Genomic DNA, 12,477 nt, shown 5'->3' with positions numbered 1-12,477 from the left:
GAAGCAAGGCCTTTTATCTACTTAGCCAGGGAGGCGTGTTCTTCAGCGAGAACGGTAATTGGCTGATGGTCTCCTTTAATTTGCGCAGACTATTCCAGAAACAAGCTGGGTTGCGCGTGCGAAGGCAGTCACGTGGTTTGATCCGACCTTGGCACAGTCTCGCCGATGTATCTCACCCCTCTGAACGACAAAAAAAAACTCGTTCTCAGCTCGCCACTACTTCCCAAATGACATGCTGCGGTTTTAAGCAGACAATAAAATTTTTGCTTTCCACTTGTTAAAATACTCGTAATATCGCCAATTTTAACGGGGACACTACTAAATAGGTTTGCTTTTTCAGTATCTGTTAAATAGTGTTCACCCCCTTCTCCCACCATTGTAGGAATTTGGATTCCTTTTTCTTTTTGATTCCTGATATATGAACACAGTTTTTTTCCATTTCTCTTTGTGGTCATTACCCTCTTTAAGTATGCCATTCATATAATTTTCTTTTGCTTCCTTTTTCATTCTATTCAGTTTCCTCATTTGCTGTTTTGTAGTTTGCCTACTCTCCCTACCCTCTTTGATTTTCCTGTTTACTATTCTGCATTTTCTTCTTAATTTTCTTATTTCCCTTGTATAATAAACAGGGTCTGAGGTCATTTTACCCTTCTTAACAGGTACAAATCTCTTCTCCCCTTCCCAAATGATTCCTTCAAATGTAGCCCAAAGTGTATCCACATTACTCCCTTCACTTATCCAACAACTGAATTGTGACTTCAGGTAAGTCCCAAATTCATCAACTTTAGTTTTTCTGTACAATTTCTTGTCTTGTGTAACCCTCTTATTAAGCCTTTTTGGTACGAGTCCTACATCCATTATTACAGCCGTATGATCTCCTATTCCTTCAATTACCTCAGTTTTATCAACAATTTCCCATGGTTTAACCAAGAATACATCTAGCTAGTTATTGAGACAAGTCGGTTCTTGCACTACTCGTGTAAATCCTCCCTCCCAAATTAAATTATTTGCCAGTTGCTGTTCATGGGCTTCACTTCCAGCTCCATTCCATTCAAATTCAGGCAAATTTAGATCTCCCCCAATTATTACCATGTCATTATTATTGTTTTTATGAGTATAATCTATTATTTTCTCAAATATTTCCATGTCTCTTTACTCTCTTCCAGGCCTGTATGTTCCTATAATTCCCACCTCCTTCATATTATCACAAACTAATTTTATCCCTAATATTTCATCCCTTTCATCAGTAAACCATTCATGTGAATAATAAGTTTCCTTCACCAGAATAAACACCCACCTCCCTTTTTATCTCCTCGGTCTCTACGATAGACTGTGTACCGTTCTGGAACTACTTCTCTATTACCCACCCCTTCTCTCAACCACGATTCCTCTCCTATCACCACATCAGTCTCATAAGATTCAATCAATGTGCCGAATTTAATTGTTTATTTACTACACTTTGACAGTTTACCAAGAGCAATCTCAGAACCCCTTCCTCCCTAAAACTTGACTGTTGCAATTGGGTAACTTGAAATTCCTTACTTTCCTGAGTTTTATTTTCTAGTTGACTGAGCCAGCTTGAAGTACAGCTGGCTCTTTCTACTAGTTTTCCTGGTCAGTATTATAACTCAAGGGAGTTGCCTGTTTTACAGTACATATCTTATGATTAATAAAATCTAGAACAATATTTGCTATCTTTCGTTTACCTGAATTGTTTAGATGGAGGCCATGTTTTGTATAACAGTATCTCTCAAAACTGCTGCATTCAATACCTGACTATTGCGAAAATGTTTACAAATTTTAACAATATCTGTATTGACCTTGTCTACTTCAATGCTCACACACGAGTCTCTACTCAAATCATGCCTGTGGGGCACGTTCACTACAAAGACGTTAGTGTGGGTCAGCTTCCCTAGTGTATGTTTAAGTTATGATCTTAGATTCTTGGCGTCGTCGTGAGCTACGTCGTTCGTCCCACCGAAGATAAGCACTGCATCGCCACTCCCGAAGTTCCTAGTTGCTTCTTCTACGTTTTCCAGGACACTGCTGATAGAAGCTCCTGGATATATTTCTCCGGTTGCTGCTATATTCTCGTCGTTTATCACTTCCGCAATTCCCCTTCCTTGGCTATCACCAAACACAGCTACCTTTGCTGAATTAGCCCTAACTGGGTCTTGAATCTTAAATCTAGGCCTAAATTTTAACCTCGGCACGGCAACGGCAGCAGATCGCGATGATTTGGTTTCACGCGCGCGATCACTTTCTTCCAGAATTAAATTATTTAGGGCAGAAAACCTATTTCTGATGTTTATTTCCGGAAATTCAGTTGTAGAATTCTTCTTGGCCGGATATCCATGAACTACTTGACACCACGTGCTCGAGTTTGTTACCGGTACCGGTATATCACTCGAAGAATGGTCAGTCCCATATTCTAGCAATCGCAGTCTTCCTTTCAATTCTTGATTTTCAACTTTAAGAGCCTCATTGTCCTTTTGTAGAATGTTTATAATTTCGAATGCACTTTATATTCCTCATCGATTATTTTCGGTGCTTCATCGTCAACGCCGTCGCCAACTACAACATTCCGAACACACTGCTCACAGATCCAGTCAACATTGTCATTAGTTTTTACGTCTCTAGGGCAATTTCCGCACTTATAATGCCACCATCGATCACATGAATCACACAACATTCATTTTTCACCATTCTTCGACATTTTCCGCACTTTTCGTCACATTTAACGGTTAATTTACTCGGAGGATAAAACACTACGTCATCATTACCGGGCGCCATTTTGAGAAAAAACATGGGGCTACTTGGGACACCTTTTTTATTTAAACACTTGCCATTTTCATAAAAATGTTATTTGTGATAAAGTAACTTTTCGAAAACTTGGGTTTACAGTTATACTTGCTAAACGTGAGCTAGTACAATTCCTACAGTTATACAGAAATGGAGAAATTTGAATTTAATGGGTGTCCCAAGTTATACCCCAAGTTGGGGTTTTTTGGGACACTGATTTAAAACACCTGATATTCTCAAGTTAGCCTATTGTAGGATAACTAGGGACACTTCAAATATATAAGGAGGTCATATAAGTGAAAAATTAATAACATCATTTATTTATAATGATATATTTTACCATAACTGAACATATTTCATACTAGACACAGACCCTACCATAAACTTAGTTTTTAATTTCAAAGGGGAATGTAAATTTGTCTCTCCTCACATTGACTTGCTGCACACTAGTTAAAATTACATTTACATCAATTTCCATAATATCATCAGCAATTGGAAAAATATACACATTTCCGAAAGATTTCGAACTTTTTTTAGAAACTTCACTGTTTCTTCATCGTTATCAACATCTAATTGTGTGATCTGTCCGTAATATTGTTTCATCGCTTCTTTCTTTGTGTTCTCGTTAAAAATCAAGTTCACAAGCACAAATTCACCAACAGGAAGTTTATTTATGTTCACTCCTAAGTTTTCTGGTACCGGTACGGATGTTTCCTCATCATAGTCACTTAGGTCAAGATCGGAGGCTGAGTTGTGGACAGAATAATAGTCTGTATCATCACTAGAGGTCTCATCAAATTTCCTTTTACGTCTACTTCTTTTTCTTTGTTGCAGCATTGATGTACCATCTTCTGGCATTTCTGGAGCATTAGGGCTCACTAAAAGATATTCTACCAGTATTCCTCTTCCTGGTGGAACATGTAACTTTTTCCTTTTCAACTTCTTCAAAGATTCAGTTTCTCTTTTCTTGGATTCTTCCAAATACGTTTCAAATATAAGGGCCCATTCACTGCTGGAATTATCAGCAGATGTAGATGTTGATGGTCCTTGATCAATAGATCGTGTTCTTTTGTGGGGAAGCCTTTCCAGCACTTGGTCTCTGTCAACAGGAGCAATTACTGATGCTTTAAATCCACTCTGGATGTCTTTGGATATTGCGTCAGTTCCAATTTCCTCTATCGTTTGCTTCAGGGGACGTATAAATTGGTCTTCGGGAACAGTTCCTCGGTTCTGGTTTTTCCACTGTGTTAGCACTTGACGCCATTTGATTTTAGTGGTCGGAAAAAAGCGACATCCAAAGGTTGAGTGTGTCCAGTGCTGTTGGGGGGCAGAATAACAAACCTAATGTTGTTGCTCTTACACTCGTTTATAATCCAAGGTGATATGTGACTTGCCAGGTTATCACCAATCATCACTTTGACATCATTTTTGTCAAATCTTCGAAAATATGGCAAGGCAATGGTTCTGAACCAATCTTCAAATATTTCGATAGTAATCCATCCACTTTTTGATCGATTGTACACTGTTCCCACAAGACCTCCCTCTGTCCATGTGTTGTACGGGTGCTCAGCCTTATACGTAATATAGGGAGGCAGTAAAGTGCCATCAGCGGCAGCAGTAAACACGACGAAGGTACTTGATTTGGTTGAATCAATAATTCTCTCAAGATGACGGCTACCTCTTCTAACAACAATTCTGTGTTTTCCAGGGTCGTCTGTCATGTTAGTTTCATCATACTTGATTATTTGTTTGGGCGGTACACCATCTAACGTCACACTCAATTCATCAAAGTACGGTACTGATTAATAATATCATCTACACTGGCTCGACTCCTCTTTATATTTTGGCACATTTTGTTTGAGAGTTCCTTTTTATATCTTCCTAGGGAAGACCGCACAAAATCCACACCAGATAAATTGTCTTTAAACCTTTTCTCACTTTTATCCAACCTATCAAGGTATGATTTGACAATAAGTCGAATATCATACACTGTTAGTGGAAATACCCAGTCACCGGCCAAGATGAAACATTGCACCAGCTCTTCTTGGTCTTCCACTGAAAGTACGTATGGCCTCCCAACTTTTCCCATTAAGTTTCGTATTCAAGGTAGACTTTGATACCCCAAATTCTTCAGCTGCTTTACGGAGAGATGTCCCTTTCTTCACAGCGTCAACTGCTTTTTCTAGCTGGTTTGCAGAATAGTCCTCATATGCACGTGCGCCACACACTCGTTTATAATCACTCACCATATTTGAAGCTGAATGAAGAAGAAACAAAATTAAACAATCTGACACGTAATGTGGAGCTTAGATAATGCGCAGTTTAGATAGTATGCTTCTGTCCCAAGTTAACCCAACTTCACTCTTGGGAAATTTCGTTCTCTACGAAATCACAGTTGGCGATATGATCTTCTCACTGTTGTTACAGGTTGTTTTGAACAGTATGAGGTTATGCATGAAGGCGCGAAAACTTATTCAGCCTTAATAGATTCTTGTGTGTTATTTCATACAGATATTTTTAGATAAATATGTAAAAAAATAAAACGTGTATTGCAACCTTACCTTCAAATCGCAGAAGATATGAATTTTCTCACAGTAACAGTCACTTATGGTACCGTTGCCTACGAAATACACAAGGCCGGGAAATACCAAGGTAGATAGAGTCAAGACCAACTACAATTACATCAGACCGTAATCCTGAATAAACATGGCGGACATCGGTATGCGATATGAGTGGTTGAGGGAAAGGTTATGCATGCTTATTTTGAGTCACCTAAAGAAAATATCACAAGTCGAACGTTATGAAATGCAACTCTCTAACTCAAAATATGAATAATTAAAGACCAAAAGTAGCGTTATAGCGTATTGTATGTCTAAATGAAATTTCAGAGGGGAAAATAACGAAGGGAGAATTATTGTATCAACGTCAGGTTGAAACAGACACAGAGTATAAAATTATTTCACATATGAATCTCCGGTCAGCAAATACGATAAATAGATGTCAACAAAGAACATTATTAACCTTACATGAAATACTATGTAACACCACCATTAACCACAGCCCATTATGCAAAACACGCAAACAAATTTCTCCAACAATATTTCAACCCTCGAAAATCCACCTGTGTTGTTGAGTAGGTACAAGCGATATATGTATGATACACTTGATCATCTAAAGCACTCGTCAGCTTAAAACTCACCAGAATTGATGGTATAATTGTATTATATATAACATAATCCTCATGTTCATTCCACGGGAAATGGGGTTAGGTTTAGTTTACGCATGTTCATTGTATAACGTTGGAAATTAATTACATCATTCTTGCACCACCGTTTAAGAATAATTTAGTCTCTAAATCCTAAATTTTAGTCATGATTTCTGGGTCTGATTTAATGTTCATTGTAGTAAGGTACGTTGGCTGATAAGGCAAATGCTAGGATAGACATCATTAGTTTAAACTTCGGAAGTTTGCTCTGCACTCGAATTAGATCACCACTTCTATGGGTATATAATGTCTTCCCTGACAATACATTTGATTTCAAAAATGATAAAATGATTAATCCACACAACATTATTAGTCCTATGATTCGGTTCGAAGTTTTCCTTATGAATGCTCTTAACCCAATTTTGTCTTAATACTAGATCTTTTGGAAATGGGAACACTGAAGCTCTTACTCATCCAGGCACACAGCACATTAAAATATAAATATATTGCATAGGTACCGGTAACTAAAAATGAAGAAAAAAACTTTCAGAGAAGAACACGAGAATCAACATTAACCTTATCACCACCGATAATGTTGGAATAAATAAGCTCTTTGAGAACAAATATCTTCTTACGGCACTGAAAGATTATCTGTAACCTTCTTAAGACTATAAATAAATGTAATGTAGATTAATAATATTCAAATTTCCGTAAATATTTGGTAACAACACGGCTTACACAAATCAAAACAAACGCATGCCAACACTCCAGCTGCTGCCATTATGGACAGTTTCGATAGGTCGGTTAAGGTCTAAGATATTCTAGTTGGTCTTGATAGACATGGGCGCCCGCAGGATCTTTTCCAGGGGGAGGCACATTAACAATTTTCTTGAATATAAAAACCAATATAACGTCAGCAACATTAAATTGTTTACAGAAACTTCCAGTTATAACATATGCTAGATGACTGTCAGTAATTTCAGTTTATTAAATAATCTGGTATGATATTAAACAATTGAACATCAACATCTTTAGAATTCCAGGGGGGGGCAAGTGCCCCCCCTTGCCCCGCCCTTGCGGGCGCCCATGTTGATAGAGTATTAGAGGCGGAAAACTATCGATAGTGCTATCTATAGTTATCGATAGTGCTATCGACAGTTTTCCGATAGTGCTATCGGTAGTTATTGATAGTGACCACTATCGTCATTACATCGATAGTCAGTTGCCCATTATCGATAATCAACGATAGCATTTTTTCCCTCATTGACTTATTGTTTACGCTAACAGAAATTGTACAGCTGTTTGCAGTTAAATGGTGAGGGGTTTGTTTCGATTCATAGGTGTGCATTTAAATATCTCTGCGTACCTGTGACTTCTGTGCCAGCCGAAAGACTATTTAGCATTTTGGAAGGTGGGCTTCTCCATTCAACCTAACCTTAGTTCAGTTGATGCCAATACGGGACAAACAATGAGATTTATATGTTGTCAGAGACTGTATGTAGACGAGAGAAGATAAGGCACATTGTAGGTCAAAGACTTCATGAAAGCAACTGAAAATTCTCCTGTCGTCTGTTGAGAATGCTGTAAAACATTTTTCCAAAGATGTCGGGCGATCGCAAAATGAACACTGCAGCTGAACAAGTATTTCTCGGGCGGTCACGTTATGGGCAAGCGCGTGCAGCCCGAGAATGTCTCGGACGTGCCACTGAAGAGGTTTATGAGTGATTCCGATTTGAATCTCAGAAATTACATAGCATGAAATAGTTGTGCTTTCTACTGATTTTTGTGAATTGTGTTCGATAAATGTTCTATTTTCGGGCATAATGATATGATTCGTTCCACTTCTGTAAAACTATCGATTACTATCGATAGTAGAGCTCATAATATCGAAAAATATCGATGGTGATTACTATCGATGGTTTGTCGCCTCTATAGAGTATATTAGGTAGGCCATTCCCGCTCACCGCGCTCTCATTGGTTGATCGCGCGTGACGTAGCCGGGAGGGCTAGAAGCGCGCGCCTGTATTGCCTGCATGCAGCATAAACCTAGATAATTAGGTAAAATAAGTTCAATTTCTTATAAATAATCAAAAGGTTGGCATTATTATAATAAAGTGGTACTTTACATACCTCCTGCAATGAGTGATATAATACTGTTCATAGAAAAATAGAAGAAACTGTGAGTAATTACATCTTAAAAGCCGGCTGTAAGAACAATACATACATAGAAACACTGGAATAGTTATTGGTGTAATTGTATTTAAAACTCACGTTTTGATGACTTAGGAAGTTGTTGAAGAAGCTGAAGCTGCCCACAGTCGACTCTTCTTGGCTGAATACTTCTTCATAGCATCTATATGATGTTTTTTGTTGAGGTGACGTATTATAAATAAAAGTCCTAGTTCTGACGTACAGTGATATAATATTCTCGTCAAGTTCTGGAAATTTTGATTTAATTATAGAAATCAAAGTCTGCACTACTCTTTCACATTTAGAAATATAAATCCCGTGAAGACTGTCAAACAGTACCTCAAACAGCATAACTTCGGTTGGACGAGTAAGGCCTCCTTTTGAAATGATTGATAACCACTTCCTGTGGCAAGGCAAACATTTCACCTTTATCACCCAAGCTGTCATCAACAGAGCGACATTTGAATGCCAAGTAGCCTGCAAGGTATTTAATTGCATCCTGGTTTACGTCTTCAGTTTCGAAGTCCTGGCTCAAGTATTCCATCCTTAACAACTCCAACGTTTCTTCATGTTCATCTACGGGTACAGTTGTTAACGGCCCCTGGAAAACATCTATACATAGTTCATTGCTTACGAAGCTCAAGAAATCTTCCTCATTATCAGCATCAGGATGAAAAATACACGTATCACTCGGCGATGAATTATTTTCAGCTTCCTCTGACCAACTACAGGAGAGGGGGATTTCATTACTCCCTGTGAGTAATAGAAGTCGAATTCTGTTACGAACTTCAAAAGGGGACGGATTGCAATAAAAAGAACTCCTAGGCCATGAACACGTGAAAAAAAAATTCTCCAAGAAGTCTTGGTTTAATCTGGCAGTTAAAATATGAGACATATTTGCATGTTTCATGTCTTCAAAAAGCCCTAAGAGAGAATTTATAGATATTATGAACCCCTTCTGAAACGGAAGTAAAGTTTTCCGTTTACCAAATCTCACTTGTGTAATCACCTCCAGAAAGAGCTTCAGAGTATTTTCCTGACGCCTTAAGTTTAATCCGTATCCACTCCAATGGGGAGTCTTTTCACCTTTAGGCGCTCTGGAGTTCAACACGTCGAAGGTGTCATTGACTAGCTCGATGAAGTTGATTTCAGCGTCCTTGTTTAAAGTATACCGCACTGCCAGAGCTGTGCGCCTGGAAAATAACTGCGCAGCCATTCTCACATTTTGACGGTATCTGCCTGTTACACTCAGATGAGCCTCATTAATATGATGTGTAGTTGATAGATCCCCTGTTTGAGTTTGTAATAGGTGTCCTATTGTCTTCTTCTGAAATTCTGAACCATCAGATAACGTCAAACCTTCATCTAAAAAGTGGTTTCTCAATAATTTCAAGAGGTGGGGTACATCACAGAACACTCACACCTTCCTTTTATCGTCCACTGGATTGGCAAAAAGCTCTTGTCCTTGTGTACGTTTAATTCCTTCCACACTTTGGCATTTTTACCCCCCATGTCACAAGTTACTGCGACAATATGAATGTCACAAGCCTCAAGTTTACAAATTATGTTTTTTAACAACTCTGACGCCATTGTCACGTCGAAATAAAAAAATGGGCTGCTTCCATGCAGCAAAGAGCCATCGCTACCTGGACGTTGCTGCGAGGCCCTAGTATGCGGTCATGAGATGAATCGTATGAAATGCGTCCGTCTATATTCATTTCATCAAATGTCAAAACCGCGATCTTTCAGACTCCTTGTAATTTACTGCGCTGGCTTTCAACAGATATAGCACCTCTGTTAAAATTCCGGGCCTCCATTTAAAGCGCCGAATCCATTTTTGTAAGGTTGACCGACATGGTAAAGGAATGTTCCGGTTCCTCAAATAATCATATGCTTTTCTGGAAAGCGATCTCATGACAAAGCATTTGCTATGTCCTCCGAGGACCATTTCACTCGTTTATTGCCTCTCAAATCTGCCCTGGCGTAAAACATTTGGACAGAATCTTAACTACTTCCTCTCTGTGTGCACTCTTCTTTACTTTCGGCGGAGACGGTTGTTGTCGTCTTTTTGAGACTAGATACCTGGGTCCCTTGAGCTTCTTTAGAGCAGCCTTCATTCGTCTTAAATCGCGTTTTCCTTTTCCAAAATCTCCACCCGCTTACGGAGTTTTAAGATCTCCTCATTTTGAAGCAATTCAGTGCTAGTCGCCTGGTCAACTTTCCTTTTCTTTGGTGACAAAGTCTCTAATGTTGACCGCGTCCGCTTCTTCACGCTCCTAACTTCATGACGCAAATCTCTATCACTAGAAATCTGTAAAATGAAGATAAACCTTTATGAGTGATCACGTTTTAAACATATATAAAATCGAAACTACGTTCGTTAAATAAAATAAGCCTAACTACTTAACGTTCGAAGTATATGAAGAGTTGTAAGTTAATATACTGTCGTAACTCGGTGTTATCACATAAAACGTTTTGGGGGCAAACAACAGAACAAAGTAAAAAGATTCGAAAAATTGTTCCAGTACCAGGAATCGAACCTAAGTCTTCTAAATGAAAGTCAGCTACCCTAGCCAGCATACAATACCATAGTACGACAGAATCGGTTTATTCATACTTCCACGTAGCTGGTCAAATTTATTACGATTTATTAAATATTGTATTTATTAATTATTAAATATTGTATGGAAAGTAGTAGACAGATAGGCCTACCTGCTCTGCTGTTTGGCTGGGAACGGTGCTAGTGGTTGAACACGAAGCTTTATCGCCATGCCAATTTGCAATGGACAGAGACGGAACAGCATCTGCCCGCAAGATTCTTTTCTGCGGTAATCCCAGTAGTTCATTTCTCAAATCTCGTTCATAATCCTCTTGACGAAAATGTATGGAACATACCCTGGCATTGTCAGGATTAAATATCTCACTTCGCTTACAGCGCAACACCAACACTCGCCTGATCTCCTCACGTTTTGAAAATCTGGGACAAGACACCAGTTGTTTTCGATCCCCAATTAGTACATTGTGCCATAGCACAATTAACTTTATATTTAGAAACCTTACTGATCTTTAACACAACAATTAACAGAATACGGAAAATGTTACAAGACTGCGTACCATACCGCAAAACAGACCTATACTGAAAGCGAATTCCTTATCGTTTACCGCAACAGCTGCTGACAGGAGACCTCCACGTGACGTCAGCATGAGGCGATGCTACGCTGTAAACAAAGCGCGGGAGTCAGGAATGAGCCCCCCCTGGGGAAATACAGCACACTAAACTTGTCCTCGAGATACTTCCGAGAAGCGCCGCTAGAGTTCTCTTTACTAGCTCGCCCGCTCAAAGAGACACGTTCATATATGAAAAACTATAAAAATTCATTAAAACTAGTAATTTCAGAAGGCAGCAAACAGATATGAGATCAAAGATAGACCAAGAGCAATTGAAGACATGAGTGCAAGAACTAGATAATGACCACATTTAGCGAAAATTAGCTTTTGACTTCTATTTGTAGCCATAACTGCCCTCTATCGCGCAGGTTGCCTACGGGAGTCAAATAGAAAGATCTGCACCTGGCGAGCCGAACCCGTCCTGGGATATCCCGGCACTAAAAGCCATACGACATTTCATTTCACTGCCCTCTATCAGTTACTATAGAAGTTAATTTCAGAAAGTGCATATTTTTCCCGCTTGATGGCCTTTAAATTTCAACTGGTTCCTTTCTGAGTGCAAGACTTGGATAATAACCGGAATTATCCAGTTCTTGCTCTCAGTTGCCCTCGTGCTGAAGAAGAGTAAGGAAGGTGGCTGAATGCAGTGAGTTATTGAGTGCTGCAAATGCAAGCTTTAATTCAGAGGTAGGTTCCATTAAGAGCTCTATTTTAGTGATAAATGTATAGAATGTATATTACAGAATATTCAGTTTAATGTTACATTGTATTATACAACAATATTTTAGACCAAAATATTATATTCAAATGAATGTGGAAGTTTGAAGCCCACACTTTATGCTTTTATAAATGATTGTCATTTTTAGATGCCGCTACCAAGTTCTACTGATACTTCTCCAGTAAAGAGTAAGAAAAGGACAAGTAAAGAAGATAACTGGCAAAGGAATGCCAGGAAACGAAATATTTTGAATGGAGAAGAATATATATCATCAACAGGGAGACTTGTGCCTGCAAAGAGAGTTGCTCCAGATTGTTCTTATAAGAGAAAATATACAGCCAAGTTCTCCAAAGATATGAAAGAACAAATTCTTAGGATCAACGAAATGAGTGAT

The 12,477-nt window shown here is 38.7% G+C and overlaps 1 pseudogene; it reads right to left on the bottom strand.

Annotated features, from left to right (window-relative positions):
• Positions 1 to 4,811: 4,811 nt before the first annotated feature.
• LOC136863518 (uncharacterized) overlaps positions 4,812 to 12,477 on the bottom strand; it is a 32,917-nt pseudogene continuing 25,251 nt past the window's right edge.

This window comes from Anabrus simplex, chromosome 2 (genome assembly GCF_040414725.1).
Source record: "Anabrus simplex isolate iqAnaSimp1 chromosome 2, ASM4041472v1, whole genome shotgun sequence".
Classification (NCBI taxonomy): Eukaryota; Metazoa; Arthropoda; class Insecta; order Orthoptera; family Tettigoniidae; genus Anabrus; species Anabrus simplex.
Note: the sequence above shows the minus strand (reverse complement) of the source record. Positions and strands in the feature narration are given on the sequence as shown.